Genomic DNA, 23,505 nt, shown 5'->3' on the forward strand with positions numbered 1-23,505 from the left:
AATAAATTGATATTTGCATTTGCAATGTGTTTTAAATGCGAAAGAGGAATCCTATCCTTCTGCTCTTTCATTCATATCTGAAATTTAACGAGTAGATATAATTGAACGAATAATTGGAATACCGACGATATGGAAAAGCTATTTCAGGATATGTCAAATTCACATTTGCTCCGAGTTTTATTTTGTTTATACCGAAACTATTTCTAAAGTTAATCCACGTATTTCCGAATTACGAACAAAACGCTATTTTATCTCCAATCTAACGTAACAAACCACTCATCGATCCGACGAGATAACCGATTTTGTCGAAAAACCGATCCCCTATCGTAATCCCAAAAAATTGATATCTCTTATAAATCAAATTTCTAATAAGCAATTACATTAGAATCGCGAAGAGAGTGATAAATCACCACGCGAGAGATACAAATCTCCAATTTGACGAATACCACGTGCCGGCAACCGTGCCAAATTAAAACCCATTTGTCACACGAGTTCATTCTCATTCTTCGCTTCGTCTTTCCTCGTATTCCAGGTGGCCGTTATTCATCGCCATCTTTACTCTTTTTCACGAGCCCGTACGTAAGTACGTACGCCGCCACATGCAACGATCGTCAAAGCTTAAGAATCGACGATCGCACCACGTCGACTATTCGTCGTTTCGTCTACTTTGTTGCCAGCGTCGTATTTACGACCCGATTTGCACGGCGAAAACGCTTTTGTAGAAGGTCCCACGCGATGTGTAACATCGGCCAAGTGGGCGAGGGTACTCGTGTCGGGATACCACGGATAGCCGCGCACTCGACGGCACGAACATTCACCGGGTATGTCGGGTCGAGTCAAGGCACGCGTGAACATCGATTCCTGATCGTTTCGGTGCCAGACACCAGAAGGTCCTGTCACGTGATCCTACATTGCACGGAAGAGTCGGAGAGCGAGGGAGGACAGGTTGATTTCCATCGTACTCTTGATAGGCGTTCTCGATATCAGATATAAACTCGGACGATTACGAATCCTTTTCGTTTCTCCCAATTGGATCCTCGGAATACTTTTGACTTTCTTCTCTAAACTTTGATTTCAACTTGATAGATTTTCATTTGAATCGTATTTCCGATTTGAATTCGATGCTTGTCCTCCTCCTCCTCCTCCTCCTGCTCCTCTTCTTGTTTAAATTATGATTTAAAGTTATACCCGCTTAGCTCGCTTTAATTTTCATCGAGTGAAATAATGCATGGGATCTGAACTACTGTGCGCACCTGGACCGTAATCGTATTGTTAACCTTTATAAAGGTCAGCGTTGGACCTGTGCAGATGTATGCCACTCTCGGGACGTTTACTTACAGTCCGAACGAAAACGAGCATGCCCATAGAGACTGAAATATATTGTGATACGTGTATGCATAAGATCGTATCATGGATACTCGGAGAGTTTAATCGAACACTCGTATCCCTGTTGTTGTAATATCATTAAAAGATGTTCCATCGGTGGACCTAATCTAAAATTTGTAACCACGAGACAATCATTGTTCAAGAGCCGTAAACGAAATTTGATACATTTTGCAACAAATCAAGCTGAAACATTCGATCTCCCTCCTCATATTTGAACTACGACAATAGTTTACAACAACAGGAACGAATGGACTGTTGACACAAATTATAAATTATTACTTCTGTTGGCAAAACAGTTCTCATAATTTTACAGCCGTGTAATTTGTTACACATTTCACTTGTACAAGTTTGCTCGTTTTATTAGCAAAACTTGTTACACTTGCACAAGAGAATTTATTAATACCGAATAACTTCTGAACAATATTACACGAAAGAATCGATCATAATCAAATCTTCTGCCTCGATACAAAAAAACAAGTATAACTAAATAAACTCCTCCAACTTATATACATTATTCGATAAAATCATCCTTGTACGCACGTATATATATATATATATGGAAGGAAAATTCTGGAGGCAAGATAATTGCTCGCAATCTTTCAACTACCGCGGATGGATGGACGGCATCATCCTCGAGGAATACGTCGTAGCCCGGATTGCTCCCAGTGATCGTAAGTTTCCTCGTGGCACGAAAGCCAAGTAACCAACAGTTCTCGAACGCGTTACGGGGTCCGAGTACTGTCAGTCGCACCTTCCGGCTGCACGCGATTCAACGACGTTTACAATTTCCGGCAGACGTCGTGCGGCGTCGACTCCCACCCCCGCCGGCAATCGCTTGCGCAACACCTGCTAGGTAAACGGCTTCTACGCAATCGTGCTGTAATAATCCGGAAAGTCGAATTGACAGTAGACGTCGGTTACCGTGTACGTGCTCGTTTTCCTATCGACATCGACTGCCATCGCGATTGAGAATGTTATCCCATTGGGATGGAGGGTAGTGCCGAGTCGGAATCTTTGTTTTTTTGTTTTTTATTTTTATTTTTTTTTTTTTTTTTGAATCTCTTATACGAGTTTAGCCGAATTTCCAAAGTGGAATATGTTTCCTTATAAGTTGGGATCGTCTATGATTTTCTTCGCATCGACTTTATTATTTTTGTTTGTTTTAGAATGTTTCTTTTCGATGTATGACGAGTAATAACATTTTCTGGAAGAAAAGGGTAACGTGGATATTTCAGAGAAGAAACGATGATCGATGTAGTCGAGAATAATATTAAAAATGTGTTAATACGTATTATTTGCCGAACTTTTAAATTTCTCTTTCAGTATAGAAAAGTTATTGATAAAACGAGAAATATAGTATGGTAGACGTGTACATGTCAGAGAAGAAAGTGATATTTTTATTTTTCTAAATAATCTTTCACGGTATCAATGCATTTGACACGTCTTTGATATAAAATCTCAGAACTTTTTTAAAATTCGTATTTGGAATACTGTCCAAAGCACTCGGCATATTTTTCTAAAGGTCTTCATCTACAGTCAATCTTTTGAATGGCTTGAAAATGTTCTCCTTCACAATATATATATATTCCCTTTGCATAAAATCAAATTCTTCGAATAAGAAGAAGATGGTTAATTTCTTTCTTGGTCGTAAACTGCTTTACAATGATTCGTAGTAAACTCAATTTTTTTTCAAGATACTTTCATATATCGTAAGATTCTACGAACCTTAGAATCTTATAAACTTTCTTCTGTATATTGGCGAGACATTCGTCCATCTTGTATCTCGATATCCATGATTAATTCTGAATCGTGAAACGACAAAGCTCGTACAAGAGATGCCTTTGCAACCAATAGACATCCGTATTAGACGTCACTGTTCCTGCTCACCCAGACGGAATAACTTTCCGCGATCGTAGAAACGCACAAGATCCAATTAACAGAAGACGACATCTGTCATGCACACACAGAGGTGGTCTTAGTCGTCTGGTCGATGCCGGTTCGTCGGGTGTTGCGTATCAGAAACCGATCGATGAATCATTAACGTGCTCTCCTCGTGTTCGATTGTCGTAGACAGGACCTTTGTTCGTTGCTTAATTGATAATCCTCATTCGATGATGGCAGCCAAGTCGAGCGAAGTGAGCCACCTGTGCGATAGCGGTCTGACAGTTTCTCGCCGGGACCAGCTTCCGATTAACTAAACAGGAATCACGCGTCACACTGTGTAGCCTTTCGTGCAAGATTATACGATATCGTGTCTGCGCCGCTAATGCGTCATGTCTGCGGATGACTGGTGAGCACGATGACCGACGAGAAACGCGTTTATGCGTTCCACCCACCAGATACCGATCGTCCTGTTTCGATTGCTACATGCTCCGTCGAACGAGACTAAGCGATGGTAAATGCGATCATCCATCCATTCGACCGTGAACCATCCAAATATTACGCCAACTGTGACCACGACCATGGGATCAATCGAGGTCAATTCTTCTTAATCCTTCGAATCTCGTTCAAGTTCATGGCTCCTGAAGTTTGCTTTCGATCGTCCTTCGACTCCATTTTTCTTTTTTCGCCTCTCTTAACGAAGTTTGCGAAATCCCGATTAAGGTTGTTGATCAATTTGACGAGAAAAATCGAAGTTGTTCGGATATCAGTTCAGGGATAGGGAGGAAGAATTTAATAATCGGATGAAAGTTGTCGTGCATCTTTTTTTTTCCATCTTGAAATAATATGAGATTTAATAACAAGATGCCATCGTATCGTTAAAAAATTATCAAAGCTTTATAACTCTTCTCATCTCTTCGATATATGTCCAACGTATTTCGTCCAAAAAAATTCCAAGAGTTTATATAGCCAACAGTATAAGCTCGAGCCATAAAAAAAAAATTCCACCCTTACGATTTGCTTGAGTAGCTAATTTCGAAATCCAATAACCATCACAGCAAATTTCCCCGACGTTCCGATAACTAATGTCTCGTCGTTGCACAGCGAGCAAAAACCTCAATTCTTCCAAGGAGATTCTCACCTCGAATGTTTCGCGATATTTTCAAGCCCTGGCAGGATATATACCTGGCAAATTTTCCAAGCGCCAATTTTCTATTCTAGCCAATTGTGCTCGTTAATCCTGGCAAGAGAAAGGTGACGTTGCACCCTCCAATTTCTCATCGAATCGGTCTTCCTTTCAGCATCTAAAACCTAATTGCGCCCCTTCCACCACGCTCGGCGCAAACATTCCACCCTCCTTCGACCCTATCTCGCCTTTTTCCTCGCCCCTTTCGCTCTGATGGAGTAATACCATCAGAGAGCAGACACCGCGGCGCCGGAACACGATCTCGCGCTGGCGCGGTTCCGTAAAGGGTTGCCGAGAACGCACACTTCTTCAAGGACGATCACGATAATCTCATCGATACCCGCGGCCATTTGTCTACCGACCACCCTCTCCCCACTCAGCCACTGGAAACGCTGACTCCGCCGCTCTAACGTCTCTCTGCCTCGTCTTCTTCCACCCTCGGTGGGACGCCAACAATGGTGATTTTCGTGAATCGACGTTTGGTTTACGAACTGGATGCCCTGCCTCGTAAATATCGGCGAAAATTTACAGTTTGCCGAGGGAAACGGGATAAAGGTGGACGAAATACGAGCGTGGCGGGCGACAAATTTGCCGGGTGAGCGTGACGAGGATTAAGACTCGCCGATTTATCTTTCATCATTTTTCGGTTGCACACGAACGATCGCGTAAATCGCGCGTGTTTTTGACAACTGGGGTAGTTATCGCGTGTTTTCGCTTTGCTTGTTCCATCTTGGAAATATAAAATTCCAAGGGGAAGATGGAGTTCATTCGGTTCAGAGTAGATTGTTTAGATTGGAGCGACGGAAATGTATTTTGTTAGTACGAAGCCTCGAATAGATCTTGGCAGAATTCTGAAGATGGTACAAGAGACATTTGTCATAGGGATTTTGAGCAATTTGTTTAACAATTTATGGAGTAATGCTCATCGAGAAAAGATGTTTACTTATTAGACGTTAAAGAAATTAATAAGAAAATTTAAGAGATATTTTATGAAAAGTCCTATTTTTATTATTTGTACCCTTTTCGATTGATAGCGTCTAAAAGAAGACAATGTATAACAAAATTGAACTCTCGAATTTCAAGATATATATATATAATTATACGAGATATATTAATACAGATAAAAATACTTTGGATCTATTTAAACCCTTTAAAATCTAATTCTTATTTCGAGCAAAATTAAAAAAAAACACACACGATTAAATCGATTCAAAGAAGGAAAAGAGGAAGAGATCGAAATAATTCCACGAGATTAATGAGACGGATCAGAAGCTTCACGCGTACAAGACGGAATTTTGAGACGCGGCGCGTTCCGAGATGCGAGGCGGATAGGCATCGAGTATGTACGAGCTCCGTGCGCGCTTCTCATTTGAATAAGACGGCAGTTAGTTGTGTTTACGGTGTACAGCGGCTGACAAACGATTACAAATTGTCCCCGTGACAAATCACCAGGCATTACTCGTGCACTTTTGGCGCGGCCGGCAACATAACCACCCTCCCTCACGCCTACGCGATGGAACGACACATCCGATCCTTCAACAGGGATACAAAGTGACGCTGTGTGACCCGTGTTTCGTGTTTCGATCCTGTTCCGGTATCGACGATCCCTGATCGTCCAATCCTTGACGCGTGATAAACATAATGCTTCGATCGTATCGACAAAAATACGACTTTTCTTTTATTTTACGAATTCAACATTTTAATTCTTACCTCGGATCGTGATTGGGAACGAGAGAGTTGGAAATTTTCTTTTATTTGCCTATCGTTATTTCTTTTTCAGAAATTTAATAACATCCGTTATTTAATTATAGGTACAATTAAAGCGAAACTGGTTTTCTCGTGTCTTGAGAAATTCTGTTTTCGCGATTGTTTCATTGCGATCGGTGAATAATGGTTCAAGATGGGTCTTAATTTTATCAGATCTCATGAAACTCGAGATTCGCAAAAGGTTCGTGGAATTAAATGTCGCTCGAATAATCATCGATTCACGGGGAAAACAAGAATCGTAAGTAAAGTTAATTATAATTAACAAAGTTAATTATCATTTACATGGAAACAGTGAAATTGGTAGGAACGTTTAGCTAATAGAACTAGATGATACTCGCAACGGTACTAACTAATAAAACGAAATCAAGGATTCAGACAATTTGAATCCCAACTAACTCGTATCCCACGAGGTTTGTAACACTCGTATCTGTCGTAGTTAGAGCAACGGCGCAACACTTCCGTGTACAAATACTTACTCCCTAATTTATTCCCAAGATTTATCCAACTTTTGTCATTACAAAGAAGAGAAATGCCTGCTACTACGTATATATAAAAATATAATTTCCATAAAAATATAGAAAATATAGAAATACACGCGTATTTCGATATCAATAGTTTATCGAACGTTCGAATATTTATGAAAGTTCGCGAGAGCCAGTGTATCAATCTTCCCCACCCATTATCCCCCATCTCCTTTGCATTCCACCGCGCGACGCAATATCATTTATCTTCCATTAACATCGAGATCCATGTAAACTAGACAAATTCTCGTGAAGGGATCCATTGCGTTGCACCGCGATTCATCCTTTTTCTTTCTTTTTTTTTTCTTTTTTTTTTTTTATTTTTTTTTTTTTTTTTTTTGCGTTACACCGCTGCCGCCATGATAGATACATCGCGATACTATTGATACGGCCAAGCATTATTCGCGTGCCCCTTGTTCCGTTGAGTACCGCTCGTCACGCACGCGTCGCAGCACTCGAGATAGAATATGGATCTAGTTTCCCGTGAAATTATATTCCATCTGAAATCTAACTAGGTGAAACTAGGTGCTCCATTGTTTCCCTTCAGATTTTTCGCGATATTTAAACAGAGGGGATCATTCGCCGATAATTCGAACTTTAGAGAACAATGCTATCATATATCCGATTTTTATTATTTCCATTACGTTAAATATCCATCCATTGATCGAACAATGTATATTGCTTCGTTCGAATTTTATCCTTCCAAATATAAAAATCTCCTTGTGTTTCAATAAAAGAAATAACGAGAGGAATAAGGGGAGCGAATAAGAAGATCCTACGAGATCCGTTCCTATCTAAACTCTTCTCCTTCGTCCATACGTAGGGAAACGAATTGCGCAAGGAGCTTAATTCCTCGACGTCGGTACTTCGGAAGACTAATCCAAGAAGATTAATAGGTACTTGAAGAGAGAGAGAGGAAAAAAAAAGAGTAGGAAGATCTCCATTCCCGTGCCTTTTGCATCCCCCTTATCCAACAACGACTTCCCATTACCGGTGCACCCTCAAAAGCGCCGCGATCTCAAATCTTCTCGATAGCCGCAAATCGGCCGCGATCTCTCTCTCTCTCTCTCTTTCTCTCTCATGCTTGCAAAAACTATAACCCATTAATCGATTCCGGGGCGGTTGTGGGCGGCGCGCATTCAGCTTCCCGACCCACTTTCGCCGGATAATAGCGGCGTCGAGTGAGTACGCAAAACTGGTCTTTTCAACGTCACGAACGGAAGCACGTAATTTAGCAAGATGTAGGATGAGAGCGGTGCAGAGAGAGGGAAGGGTGAAAGGATGGGATCGCGGGGTATCCACACAGAGGCACAAGACGCGTGGTTATCGACCTCCGGCACGAGGACGATGCTCCGCCGAGGGGGTAGCCGTTGTGGCGTCTAAAAGACCGCTCGGACCTCGCCGCTCACCCTCGATTCCCGACCAACCGAGAGCTTTGGTGGGGTTGGGAAGAAAGAGGGTGGAGGTTGGCTCGGTTACATCATCTGATATGGGAGAGCAAAGTCGATGATGCTGGGCCGCGTGTTCTTTAAAGGAGGTATCGTCCAAGAGGCTCCATTATGCCTGGCCAGACACGATGTAACCGGCGAGGAAGCATCCGGTCAGGCTTTATGAACGCATCGTGAATATATATGTGTATATGTACATATAGATGTGCACAGTGTCCGAATATATCCGTGAATAGGTACAATCGCGATTTTTCGCGTGCATATTCATCACGTACACTCGTACACCGTACGAGTTTATGGGAGATAATGATGATTTCTCGTACGGCGATGGGCCAATTTTTCTCCCTCTTTTTTTCTCCCTCTTTTTTTCCCCCCCGATGGATGGAAATTCGATGGATGGAAAGAAATTCGGTGGAAACGATTCGAGCAACGATCTCATTCCGCGGTTATTAATACGTTCGAGCGGAAGATGTGTTGCGATTGTTACACACGTGGGGGGAGAACAATTGCGCGGAATAATTGATTCGAAGCGCTTAACCGTTTCGCGAATGTTTGTTTATTTGATGCTTAACCGATGCTCTCGGATTGTACGTTTAATTGCTTAACACAGCTGCGAGATTTCGAGGATGTTTGATATCGCTCGGAAAAGATCGATTTGATGAAATGGAATGATCGAAAGTGTTGGCAATTTCCGACTCTTCGGATAAGGTTCTTAAGGTTATTGGTTATTTTTTGGTTTCGAAAATGAAATCGGATTCGAAATGCTATTTTAAATTTTAAATTATGAATACTTGTATCGTTTTAAAGAAAGATTAATTAGTTTAAAACTGCGGGATTTGGTAATATTATTTTTGAATAATTTTAGGAAAAATTATTCTTCGAAATTTTAATAATAACTCTTTCTTAAAAGCATACTTTTATTAACATAAGATTTGAAACTAAAATTTGAAACTGGCTTTAATTGCCGCTTATGCGGCGTTTGACCAACTCTGAAAAACGTGTTCCTCGAGGGACACTTTAAATTACTAAATCTTCGATACTTTGGCTTATCTTCCAAGTTCAACGACGCACCAACCTAAGGATGTCGTGATTTACAGCTTGATTTAGGTAGGCAGTGGATTAAGGCAGCGTCTTTCAAGAGACCATTTTCTCAAATTTATAGCATTTTTTTCGATGAATCAGAGAGAGAGAAGGAGCAACGATAACTTTTACGACTTCTTGTTTCCAACAAACGCGATACCGGAATGGAAATTGGATCGAACTTCCGGATAGAAGATGACGAAGAAATATTACGAAACGAGGTCGAAAAGTTCGCGCGATATTGTTCATAGATTACTTAAAAGATTTTTAAAATAATAATAATAAAAAAAAAGCCGGGAATCGTCAAAGGAACAACGAATACCACAACAAAATTGTGCATCGAAATTATTCTCGATCAAAAGGCCGAACGAAGTTAAAAAGCAAACGCATATTCCTTCTAATTTTTCCCCCCGATTAATTTTTCTTTCTTTCAAAAATAAAATTCACATCCCATAATACAATTTACTAGTAATTTAATTTAATTTTTGTAATAAAGAGAAAAATTTTTGTAATTCGATGGAAAAAATATGAAAAAAAATTCATCATATTATATTTGGAGGATTAAATCCGAGAGCACAGACTAAATGAGAACGTCACGCAGCCGCGGGAAAGAAGTGGAGCGAACCAAATATCGTAAAAATTTGCCCCAGCTAATTTTCCCTCGACGTCTACTTCCCGAGGAAGAGAAATAGGCCGTGGGGCAGCAGGTATGTAGTTGGAATGTGCGCGTTAATGGACTTTCCATCAAAATTTTGCAACTAATTTAAATGCCGATAAACATTGAAACATCGAACAACGCGCTCGCCACATGATCGACCGTGATATTTCACGGTTGAAAATATCGAAGACAGTCTCGCATCTCTCGTCACGAATAATTAGTTCCATTATATATTTCATTCTCGTTTTGTCAATGTCGAGCTCTTTTTTTTTCTTTTTTTTTTTTTTTTTTTTTTTTAACGGATGAACAAAATGATCGAGGAAATTCATTATTCGGACAGAAAGGAAACGCTAACATAGGATAGATGTGTCTCCGCTAATTTATATTTTTAAAATTGGTCACGCGAGAAAGTTTCGTCGAATGCCGTGTCTATCGTGCATTTCCATAAAACCGATGCGAGATAAATCGATGAAAAAAATGTTATTGCTACACGTGATCGTAGAACACGGAATTAATCTACACTGTATTCTATTTTATTAGAAAAATTCATAGAAACATCACCGACTTCGCGTACGAAATATTAAAACATTCAAAATCTTTCAATGTACAAATGCACAAAGATAATCAGAGATATAATCTTTCGTGATGTAACAAAGATAATACACCTGGCCCGTAATCAATTGGCTAATTTCCTTTTCCATTCACGATTAAATTCCACAACGCAAGGAAGATAAATGGGACGCGTATTCTGGGAAGATTCCATAAATTTCCTGGAAATTGATGAATTCGCGTTGAATTATCCAGAACCGCGTATCTGGACGCCAAGACGCGATGAATTCTATTTATACATCGGCCAATGAAGAACACGCGAGTTCGAAAACGACCTCGTGATTAATCGTCGGATCCCTAATGGGCTCGTGTCGACAAACCACCCCCGCATCATGCAGAGAGGAGAGTGTGAATTCGTTGAAAAACGCGATTAATCAATAGGATTGTTATTAATTATTCGACGCACGCGAGGATCGGTAAGAAAGGAACGTACGCGCGCGTGTCTCGAAACGAATTGGAACGTATACTCGAGACTAAGCGCGATCGTATAATAATAACAGAACTTACGAGTGGGGATAATGTTTGGAAACGTTTCGAGCGTGAGAATGTCATCGATACGCTCTCGTTATTATTCAATGTAAATAGTCAAATTTTTAATTATTTCGTCTTTTCTATTCAATTCTCGTCTCGTTTTTTATCGGAGATGTGATAATTCTTCGCGTTTTTTTAATCGCGCATTTTTTGCAGCATTTTTTGTAAATTCTTTTTAGTTCTTGTATCCTCTCTTTTAAGATTTATATAGTATTCTTTCTTTATTGGTGCAATCCTTTTTCGTAAAAAATATTCTATCGCTGAAATTTTTTTGACATTTTTACGCTTGTTTAAAAACTAGAATTCATTTATTTTAATATATCGTTAATATAGCTGTTTATATTCCTATTTTTAATTTCCTTCCAGACAGTTCTTTAATTTATTTTTTTATAATCCTTATCCTATATATACTTTTACATTTTTTTACGTACCATTTCGTTAACTTTTCTTTTAAATTCTTTTTATATTTCTCTTCTAGATTTCTTCATTTAGCTGAAATTTTTCTTTTCATTTTGTTATTCTCCTAATATAATTTTTCTAATAACAAGTTTTAATATTTATCGCAGTAAAGAATATAATCTCACAACTGTATTATAAAATAGTTAAAAAAAAGATAATCGTTATGAGATAATCTATTTTTTTTTTCCGCTACTTCTAAATGGCCATCATCCTCAAGAATAAGTCAGAACAAGAAGGAATAATAGTTCTCGAGAACGTCCTCGCTAATAAGAAGTAATCGTCAGGAACGATTTTAAGAGAAAGTGACGGCCAGTTACTGCGCTAATTATCCATATCATCCGCGACAGGAAGTCGGCCAAGGGGTTACTCGGTAGCATAGAACCATGCTTTGGACACCCAAGCGCACTCGCAGGAATAGAAGTCGTAGGAATTAATTAGATCCACCGAGAAAATGCGCCTTCATCCATCTCCTTCTATGAAAACTTTGCGGAGTGATTCTTAACCTGGAATAGCATTCGATAAATGCTGCGTCATGGTACCATCGCACTTGAATCGGGTTTTTTAATAAAACATATAAATACACGTACGAATATAGAATTATCGATCCTATTTCCTAATTCATGCACAGATTTCATGTATAGTAATCATGAAAATGTTATATTATTCGTATTATTAAAAAGAAGTTTAAAGGATGCACTCCAAGATAGAAAGAAAGAAATCTCATCTGATGAGGTAGATAGATTGAAGCTCATTGAAAAAGAGATTACATTGTTGCGTCAATATATAGGTCAAACTTGAATATCAATTGTTGCACGTTTCTTGTAGCTTTAATTTAATACTACACTGTGTTTCATTATTGTACTCGGATAATTAGATTTAAAAGGGATTTATGAAGAAATGGAATAGAATTGGAATTCTAGTAAATAGATTTTGAAACTGAAAGCTTTTCTATGGTTTCGTAGCCCGGTCGATTCTCTCTTTTACGAGGATCTCGATTTAAAGTAAAAGATTTGATCAGATAACTTTTAAATTGGGGAATATCGGGATTTTCTTTGCACCAAATTGGATATTCCACTGAACGAATTTGGATCCAATGAAATAATAAAACTTTAATATGTAATCTTCAACGCGTTCGATTCTTAAACTTTCTTAATTTTTAATTTTTATTTAAAACGTGTAAAGTTTATTGTTATTACGAAGAAGAAATGTTCTAAAAAACGTTTAATGTAAATCCATGTATCGATAATTCCGACAAAGTGCCGACTATCCAAAAAAGAAAAGAAAAGAAAAGAAAAGAAACAAAAATCATTTATTATTCTTCCAATTATTCACGCATATAAAAATTCATCAAACAAACTTTTATTCGTTTATTATTCATTTCCAAACCGGTGATTGTTCCGTCACTCGATACGATTTCATCGAGCAAATTAATAATTCTCATAAACCGGGCAAAGATATTTTTTTGTTGTTCCGTAATCGAAGAGAAACGCGAGCTGTTCATCAGAGAAGCCAACAGGCACAATGGCCACTAGCAAGCTCTATCGGCGTGTAAATCGAATTCGCGTCGAGATGCAATAATTGATCGTCGCCTTTGATGTCCCTCGTGAATAACGCTGCTTTGATTCACTTCATGGGCCAATGTCCCTGTGACGATTAATTATTCGTTCGTTATTCGAGATAATCTCGATATTGTTTACTCAAACAGAGAAAAGAAGACCACCAGTCATATCCTTCTCTTTCTTTTTCCTTTTTTTTTTTTTTTTTATATTTTTATCGAATAACATAGGCGTTTTATTGTAATACGAGGCGTTGGAAAGCTCGTTTGCAGCGTGATTAACTTCGCAACTTGGAGATGGGGGAAAAAAAATGTACATTTTCACGGTCGAAAATAGACGCGTAAACGAGTGCATAACTCTTCGAGTGGAACGTGTTACACGTGTTCTCCTTCCCCGTTACGTTTTTCCAATTGAACCTGATGTATTCTATATATTTCCACGGTATAATAGTTACAATTGCGTCGAGCAAATTGCACGTCGCGCAATTATAACGTGGCGAAACAACGAAATCGCGCGACAGAGGGCAGGTGACGATCGCGGCACGTGTTCCAAGTCGAGTCACTGCGATCGTCGAAAGTTTGTTAATTAACGCCCGCATCGAGCCAACTCCGAAATCGAGTTTTATGCGTATTCTTCGAATTGCGTGCAACAATACCCATTCCATGATACGCGTAACTCCGTGGGCGAAATCGAAATTCGTCGAGGTTAATGCCGTATCTCGCGTATTTTGCATTCGTTTCTGTCTTCGTTTACGTAACAACATCGCTCGTTGTGTAATTCCCTTCCAACCAGTTTCGCGTGTACGACGACTTTTACATTTTTCAGCCTCGCTTTTCTCAACCATGCGAAGAGATATTAACGAAGGAAAAAAGGTGACGTTGTGACTCCGACATTCTTAAACGCTTTGGCGAAACGTTTCTCGTCGTCTTGTTTCCTTTATATACTTTTATATTGCACAATTAAATTTTAACGAGTTTATGATTTGCTTTAATTACTTACAATATCTTATCGTCAAATATGCAACGTTATCATCAATAATAAAAAGTCCTGAAATAAGTAAAAAGGTGAGCGTTCTTTAAACGAAATTGAAATCTTAAAAAAATTCGATAATTAGATACAAATTAAAATTGAAATCGCTCGATGCCACGCGGGTATCGATCACGATTAATCGCGAGGTTGTTGGACGCACGGTGATTCACATAATTCTGTCATCGCGCGTCCATCGCCTAATTGATAGATTGCAAGATACGCGGTTATAACAGTGCGTTAAACATTTTCCAACGGTGTCGCGTAATTACAAGTGGCGGGTGTCCGAGGGATAGCATGAAACGAGGGCCCCGTCGATGATTATGGCTAATACCGCGACCGCTCGATCGGATTCCCTTTAGTCACGCTGGTGAACAGAATTGCTGGGGAATTATTCTAAAATATGATCGATGTTGCGGCGTGTATCTGGGCGCACAATGCCAATGAATTATTGTAATACCGGGGAAAGCACGACCAAGCATCGGAAAATGTAATTAGCCGATCGGTGACGAGCGAATTTCATCTCACAAAGTGAGAATGCCGCATCGAACGGCGCACCGTGTTATTAATAATAATCTTTTTCTCTAAGAATAATTTTTATTGGAAATCAGAATCTCGAAACTATTACGCGAGGGTTTTAATTAAATTGTTCTCTTCTGGTTCTTTTTCGAAACGATTGCATTGAAATTTTGAATTTGAATTTTGATTGGAAAAAATTGAAAATTTGAATTTGCCTTTCGATTGAAAACTTTTCCTAAGTTTTAAGAGAAAAACGAGACGTATGCATAATGTATCATCCTTATAAAAAGTCATCGGCTCACTCGTGAGTTTTCATTGAAATTGCAATTCACACACGAGAGTCAATCAAACGTTAATTTCCGTGATGCATACTCATTTCATTAGCGGCTTTAATTGGCGAACGGAAGATCGAGAGAACACCGAGCAACGTTGTAACTTCCTCGAACGCGACACAATTACATAAATTGGTATTTTTATCTGTTTTTCGTCGTTTAACACATTCCCTCTATATTCCGTTTTATTCATCGTTCGTTCTTCCAAACGCAGAGAACATCGTCAAAAAGAACATGAAAATTCAATAATAAAAATAACAAATTAACGAGAATGTGTTCTTTTTCATTAAAAAAGAAAAAAGAAAAAGAAAAGAAAATTGCAAAATACAAAACTTCAAAGGAAACATTTTCAACGAGTAGTTATAGTTTACGGGTTAACGCGATAAACGTTCGACATTCAACTCGAGTAAGGAAGACAAGACGTTCCTCGATGGTCCTTTTATTCCGGGAAACTCGATAACAAAGGGGCGAGAAGCGTGTCAAGAAAATCGAGTTGAAAGTTGGAGCAAGGTGGCAGGGGTCGTTTAATAAAGATTTCGCGGTGGAAGAAATCCCGAAGAATAATATCGGCCAAGTAACCGTGAACATCACGGGGAAACTTCGGCCGATCGTCCACGCTCGATTTCCTCTATTTTTCCTTTCCGGAATTATCGATTCGAAAGGACCGTGCGGCAAAATCACGTTACGAAGAAGCTTGAAAAACCGTTTCAAACCGTTTAAAAAGCGTTTCGAGAGTGGAAAACGGTGTTTTTAAAAGGCGGAGATCACACGAAGGCGATCGTGCGTCTGTCTCTCTCTCTCTCTCTCTCTCTATCCTCATCGTTTCCCTTCCATGAGCGCGAGAAGTCACGGCACACTCGTAAAATCGTGTTTGAATTGTTTTAAGCCGAGTGACACGAACGCTTTCACGTTTTTCCTTTTTCCCTCCCTCCCTTCTCGGGATGGAGAGAGGGTCAGGATGTGTTAAAAGCGTGAGCCAGAACGAGGAAACGAGCGCCACGAAATTCCTGTAAGCGTTTAATCCCTGTTCTCTCAGATCGACGGGGGTGGTCGTTGAATCTGCTTACATCCATTTAACTTTTAACCCGGGAAACAGTGGGATAGGTTGGTTACGCTTAGCACACTTTATAAATCTCCGATGGAGAGGGAAATGCGCGTTTTATTATGCGCGAAGTGTGTTTCGTTAACTTGTCGTGTTTTTCTATTCAACTTGTATTTTTTTTTTTCAATTTTAACGTTTATAAAACAATCCTTTCTATCGACTACTTTGCATCAACGCGTTGTATCGAATGCGAAAATATGAAAAGGTACGATTAATACGTACTACACGAATCTAATCCTTCTTATACCGGATACCGTGGCATCGAGATCCCCTTCTCTTTCCCAAACTTTCCCTTTTCCGAATCCTCCATCCTCGTATCCCGATTTCCACGTGTAAATCGAGCCACTTGCATAAAAAGTAGCATAAAATAAACCATCGTTGTCGAAGATTCCTTCCCGGACGGGGACCGTTCCGCATAGAATATTAAAATTGATAGAGAATGAAAGTTTTAAAGTGACCGAGGGAAGTCGGAGCGTGGACGACAAAGCAGTCGAGGAATAAAACGTTCGACGTGCCCTGACGGGCCATTTAAATTTCACAAGCCAACTTTTCGAATCAATAATGGGGGGAGAGAGGAGAGGGAGCAACGAGAACGGTCAATCTTTTCGACCAGTGCAAATAAAATATTCCATCCGTGGAACGTGGATGGAAGACGACTGGACCGTGTCGACCGATGGAAAAAAAAAAAAGAGATGATTGAAACACAGAGACGAGGGAGGGGGGAGGGGTTTCCCGAGTGGAAAAGGGAAGAAAAAGTTGGACGGCTCAGAGGAGGAGGAGGAGGAGGAGGAGGAGGAGGTCGGGTTGCCAAATGGCGCTTAGTATTCCGCGGGAACGATTGGATTTCGCGAGTACCTGCGAGAAGTGTGACGGAAGTGCCAAGTACCTTGGATCGAGATAGAAGAATGGTAGCGAGAAGGTTGAAAATAGCCGAGTTGAAAATAGGCAAGGGGATGTGACCAGCAGTTTTAAAAGCCGAGGGGGGTGGAATTAAGCGCGCTAAACGAATGATTTAGGGAGGTTGCCAGCTTGGCCCTCCTACTTCGCGAAACTCGCAATTAAATTAACTTATCGAGTGGACGGGGAAGGGCGTGGGGGCCGACCAAAGTGTCCGCAAACTTGCTTAACATTCGAGCAACGCCGAACCGGGTCCATGGTATCGATCTGGGTGCACGTGTGGAACCAATTTACATATTCATACACGCGTGCTATTAACGCTTGGGAACCGACGTTAATTCGTTGGGAGAAAAAGAGATCTCTTTCATTTGTATTTTAATTAAGAGTGGGAAATCGCTTATTATAAAGCTTGATCGTTTTATTGGATTATTCTATATTTCAATTTTCAACCCCGTTGATCGACTAGTAATTAAAAATCCTTTCGATACGGCTATAAATCAACTCGTAAAGGATCCTTGTTGTTTATATATATATATATATTATTATACATCTTCAATTTTGTAAAATCAATCGTTCGAATCGAAGAATCACGACTATGGGAACTACGACTGTGATTATATGAAATACGATTCTTCTTTCGCTGATTAACGATCCGTTTCACGAATACCATTATATCACGTCCATTATACCTAATAACTATTAAACGCACAAGCAATATCGGTATATCATTCAGCCCCTAAAGAACAGCCCCTAGTTGCAATGTTGGCAAAACATCGAGATACAAGATTCCTCCTCCTCAACATGATTCGCATTTGGAAACTTTAAATAATAACACGCCATATACTATAAAGTATACGTTTGCACGAAATCTCGAGATTTTTAATCTATCCTCGCTAATTTAAATTCAAATTTGCACCACTTATGGGCGCATGCATAGTCAAAAATTCACGGTCTAACCGATCTAACGAAGGAAAAAGATGGAAGAAAATCGAAGATGCCGAGGGGGTGATGGAAAGTTGGAGAACGAGAAAAATCGGCGCGTCCTTGGATGGAGAAATCTTTTCCTGTTCGAAGCAGGTCGGCTGACATAGGTTGGCGAACAAGTCCCAGTACGGATCTCCTCGCTTTTAACTACGTCCTACGCTGATTGCTTGCAAATTGCCTTCCTTTACCGGCGCACTATCTTTCCCGGACGACGGAGCGATCGTGCCGTGACGCCTTACGATCAAAGTCTCGACTCAAAGGTAATTATACGATCCAAAGATTTCTGTCGGCAAAAAAAAAAGAAAGATCGAGAACACTTTGATTTCGAATGGTTCCGAATATCTACGCCACTTTACGATGGATCCAATTCTTAGCGACCTTCGAAGATGGAAGGCTCTTCGTAAAATTAATTGCATTTTTGTAATAAATAAATTGATATCTCTTAGACGATGAATTTTCGTTGCAAATTGAGAATTTTTAAATTCTCTTTCTGGATAATTTGGTTTTTTTTTTTAATTTCTGGATCTGATTATTTGTTATTCTAGACCAAAACTCTCCTCAAGTTGTGATACACGAATATGACACAGATAATTTGTAATTTGTATATTTCAAATTTCAATGTATGATACTTTGCTAATATCATAAACTTTTTAATTTTTATTTTGATAATATTGATTTATGAAAAAAAAGTCTGAGATACTTGTCCAAATCTCTTGAGCGCATAAATGACAGTTGAGTAAAATATTTGGAATCTCTTTAATTTAATTCTTAGCAATCCAGATTGTCTATGGAGGATCGAGTTATCGAGTTTACGTGGTATTTCAACGCGAGATAAATATAGAATGAAAATTTGCGAAGCGTTGGTAATATTGCAAGATTCGTAATTATCGGGCAAGTTTTTGAGAGTCTATCTCGGCGAACGACTTGTAAAATTGTAACTTCCGTCACGTAGCCGCAGTTCAACGGTATATTCTTCGGCAAGTTGTAATTAAACGACGCCAGTCTGCGAACTATCGCGACCGCTGTGACAATCTGCGAGGGGAAACGTTTTGAATGCAATTAACGTCCCTCTTTAACGAAGTTTCCTTACCGGCCTGCGAAATCTCGTTCGAAGGAGGCCGTCGAAAACGCGATTTTCTATCAACTTGGCATTGCCCAACACTCGCTACGATCCCCCACATCGGACAAGTTTTCACTTTTAGCGCTCTCTTCAATAATTAAATTAATAAAATCACAATTTTTTCCATCGTCTATTTACAATAATAGATAGCTACCCTAATTGGTTTTGAATTCCACGCAAAAAGAAACCGGAGAAGCTCCGTTAATCGATAATTCCTAGTATCTCGGACAATGTTTTTCATCCTTTGAAGGAAGAAAAGAAGAAGAGAAGAAGGAAAAGAAAAAAGGGGAGAGGGAAACGAGAGGAAGAAAAAGAAAGATCTTCTTTTGAAATAGAACGGAAGAGAAGCATAGAACGGCTAATTACGATCTAATCAAATTCGAAGTCAACCGAATCCTTCGCAACCCTCTAATCCTGAAGTTTTCCGGAGAGAAGGGGACGCGTCGTCGCGGTGGAAAAACAAAGTTCGCTTAAATACACGTTTGTTCATTCCAGACGTATTCGCCAATGAAAAAAACTGTAGTTAATCGCGGCAGAGATTCTCGAGGAAGAGAGGAGAGTAGGATCGAAGGAGGGTGAAGAACGAAGAAGTTGGTCTTTTACTTCGTATCGGTTCTTTCGAGTTACCCCTTTTGATAGGAAAGTTCCACCAGCCCCTTGGACTTTCTATCGTTTCTTCGCACGAGCTCCCTCTTCGATGCAGCGACGGGAAAGGGGATCGAGAGGGTAAACTGCAGAGAAGACTTGGCGAACCGTTAAAAGAGTTTGGCTCGGTTACAAAATTTGTATCGGTGAGCCGTTTCGCCTCAACCTTTGTCCTACGGGCTTATCGGAAGGGTCTCCTTGACTGAAAATGCAACAATCCCTCGAATCGTTCAGGGGAAAGATTTGGAGAAAGATTTTTCTTTCGGAGAAAGAGAGATGTTTTTTCCAAGAAATATTGAAAGAACTTTAATTTAATAAACTTTTTAAATTAATTAGTCACGATTATGAAATATAAATTATCTTTCTTGGAATTTCTTCAATTCAGATATAGCCAAGATCCATAACAAATTTATGGCATAAATAAATCCAGAGAATTCATTTAGCATTCCGAAAAATGGGTCACGTCTTTTGACCCATATTTGGAAATTTAAATACAACTTTAAAATAAATCTTATTTATACTTGGAACGAAATCTTGAAAGAACAACTAAACCAATTCGCGTCGAGATTCCATTGAAGGAAGATATATGAACGAAACAAGCGCGTAAGTATCTCTTCGCGGTTCCACGGTGTAAATCTCGGGACGAAACAAAGGCGTGAAAGGATCGCGACGGAGCCCCGACAAAGCCGAAATCCGCGCAGAGATCGCAAAATACGAATCGTTGGTTCGTCGAGACTCGTGAAACACTCGGCGCACGCTTCCAGAGGGCGAGGGCCCATTCCAGCTCGTTCGAGCGTTAAGATTGCCCGCTCAATTACCAACCAACTCGACGAGGACGAAGGGAGAAGGGAGAAGAGAGAGAGAAAGAGAGAGCAGACGCTCGTGACCCCAAAGAGCAAGGACGTTGGATATCTCTCGTGTCGTCTCCCGCCCTTCGAATACCCGACCGAAAATTGACGAGAATAAACTTGTCCTTTATGTCGATGGGAAGTGGTGTATGGGATGGCGAATGGACGTTGTTCAAGGCGATTCTACACTTCGCCAGAAGATTCGTTTGATTGTTTTTTCGGGGTAAATAGAGGGGACCGCCTATTCTGATCGCGAGTGGCTGAAGTTTGGCTTTAGTGGAAATGTTTAATTTCTTTGGAGAATGGAGAATAAGCGAAACGTGGATTATTTTTTTTTTTTTGAAGAGAATTTATTTATTACGACAGAGAATTGTAGATGAGATACGCTAGATGCTTTTAGTATTTGAAGCGGTAGGTAGTATTTGTAAATTTGTACGCTTTCACATTGTTACAAAATGATATATGAATCTCTGTAAATTCTCCTTTTACGTAAATTCAACGAAGCACGATAAAATGCGACACAAGATGCGACGAAGCGAGAATATTTTCTTCGACGAGAGTTATAGAAGATATAACCAAGAGGATAATGGTAGAATGAGAATGTTTAGAAAAAAAGAAACGCGTGAAGGATCATCTTTAGGATACACGCCTCCGACATTTTTGTTTCACCTTCTTCTACCGTTCTTTTTTTTCTTTTTTTGTTTTTTTGTTTTTCGTAGGAGGCGTTTAAGCAGAAAACTGCCCGGAGGATAATTGCAGGGAGGACCGTGTTATTTGAGAGCTCCGCCGGGGGTGAAGAGGACAAAGGTGACGCGGAAGTGGTCAATGAAGAAAAGATGAGCCGAGCAGAATGAAGGGAACCAAAGAAAGAGGAGAAGAAAAAGGAGTACCTTTTCATGAAGGGTTCTAGGCCACAGGATGCTTGGATGGATCATCAACCTTCACATATTTCGAGGTATAAAATCTTCGTATCCGTTATCAACTTTACACGATACGCGAGCATTAAAAATATTCGTATACGGTACGAACAAAGAGCAACGTTAAATGAAATAAAATACACGTTACTTCTTCGACGAGCGATAAATTCAAATTCGAGAGGATTAAATTATTTACACGGAAGTTTAATTCGTTCCTCCGTTAACTTTAATAATCGAAAAGTCGAAGTCAAAAAACGCAATCCTATCCCGGTATAATTCACTCGATCTTTTAAGACGATGGTTCAACGATGAAGTAATCAAAGAATCGAGGCGTAGCTGTCGCGATATCAAAAGAGCGAGCACTAGCCGAACAAGACGATGCGCGAGATCACTGGAGGAACTTCTTATAGAGATTGAAAAAAAGAAGGAGAATAGAGGGAGAGAAGAAGCGAAAGAAGAGAAAAAGAAAGGAGAGAGAGAGGGGGGGGGAAAAAAGAAGACAGGCTCGACGGTGAAAAGGCTGCCGACTCAAAGTGTCTCGTTCGCTTTTCAAAAAGTAATCGACACGTTGAAAGAAATTGCGCTAATCTCGACAGACGACTCTTCTCCTTTAAAACGTTACTCGGAGAAGATACCTCTCTATAGCTCGCGCGAAACGAAGCTGCATCAAATTCCTCCTCGTTCTTTTACATCTTTCCATTCGATTCGCACCGTTCCATTTCCTTAAACAGGGGCGGCCGCCGAGAAGAGAAAAATCGGATTCAACGCTTTCGATCGACTCGAGCACCGAAATAAAATCAAATATCGCGTACAATGTGATACGTTCGCGGCAAAGGCCGGCTACCAAGCTGCAATTACCTCAGGCGTCGTTTAATTTCATTAACCACGCGCGTTCGTCGCGCGTTTCGCCGGGTCCTAATTGATTTTCCGCCGGCACGGTCAACATTAGGATTCAATTGGACACACGGACCCTCCTAAATTGAGTCTGTAAATTCGACGCGAAAAATCGTGCTCTCGTGCGAACCGCGGCTTGAGTTATGCTTATCGACACACAGAAACCAAATTGAAACGACGCGTTCCCCCTTCTCCACGCGTGCTCCTCTATTTTCCAAACTGTTCTCGATCATTTTAGTTATTACTTATCTCTTCACCCTGTCGACTGCGTATAATAAAATCGCTATTAAAATCGAATTTCCTAATTTATTCGACGAGGGAGATTATTAGAGCGTATATTTTGACTTCCAATTCCATTTAAACACGTCTCATAATTTTGTCGAAATTATTCTCAAAACGAAAGGTGAAATATTCCATAAAAGAAAAAGAAAAAAAACGCACGATAATAAAAGTTCCAAGGAGTTCTCCACTCGTCACGCGTGTCTTTAATCTCGATTTCGTTTCGAATACGAGCACGGATCGAGCAAGTTCTCTCGAAGACAAATAAAACTTGAACGGAACCGGTGGAGCTGAAAAAACGAGGCAGAGTTCGCGGACTCGTACAAGCTCCGTGGCACGGCCCGAATTAAGTCGCGGCGAGCGTGCTTCTTCACGACACGCTAATCCGCCCGGGAATAAGCGCGGGTAAATTTACCTGACACTAGGAAAACAGAGGGTACGCGGCGCGTTTCAAAATTTCAGCCCTGAAGGAGGGCGATCGTTGCATCTTTTCATCGCGAGTGAAACATTTAATAGCGATTTACCGACGCTTGAACGCGCGATGAAGTATTCTTTGATGACACGCTCTTCTTTGACGCGGTACTAGTGCGATGAATCGCTGGTCCTCTTATACAACACGATAGGGTGGCATCTTTCAAGGGTCGATTGTTCAAAAACGAACGAAACGAACGTAAAAGATATATAAAAATAATATAGAGAAATGTCTGTTAGTTATTACTTATTATTAAGTTACAAGCAATTAAAGTTTGTACGTGTTCTGAATATTAAAATCGTTCCATTAAAAGTGTTGCACGGATATATATTAATATTCTATGTATGATTTGTCGATTAAAAAATTTAGATATTACTTATCTACGATT

The 23,505-nt window shown here is 40.0% G+C and overlaps 1 protein-coding gene across 3 annotated transcripts in view; it reads right to left on the reverse strand.

Moving 5' to 3' along the window:
• Positions 1-23,505, reverse strand: part of LOC122721106 (protein madd-4) — a 188,293-nt gene that overhangs the window by 123,571 nt on the left and 41,217 nt on the right. The window lies entirely within an intron of this gene.

Source organism: Apis laboriosa, unplaced genomic scaffold (genome assembly GCF_014066325.1).
Source record: "Apis laboriosa isolate Shangri-la unplaced genomic scaffold, ASM1406632v1 scaffold14409_cov159, whole genome shotgun sequence".
NCBI classification, from domain to species: Eukaryota; Metazoa; Arthropoda; class Insecta; order Hymenoptera; family Apidae; genus Apis; species Apis laboriosa.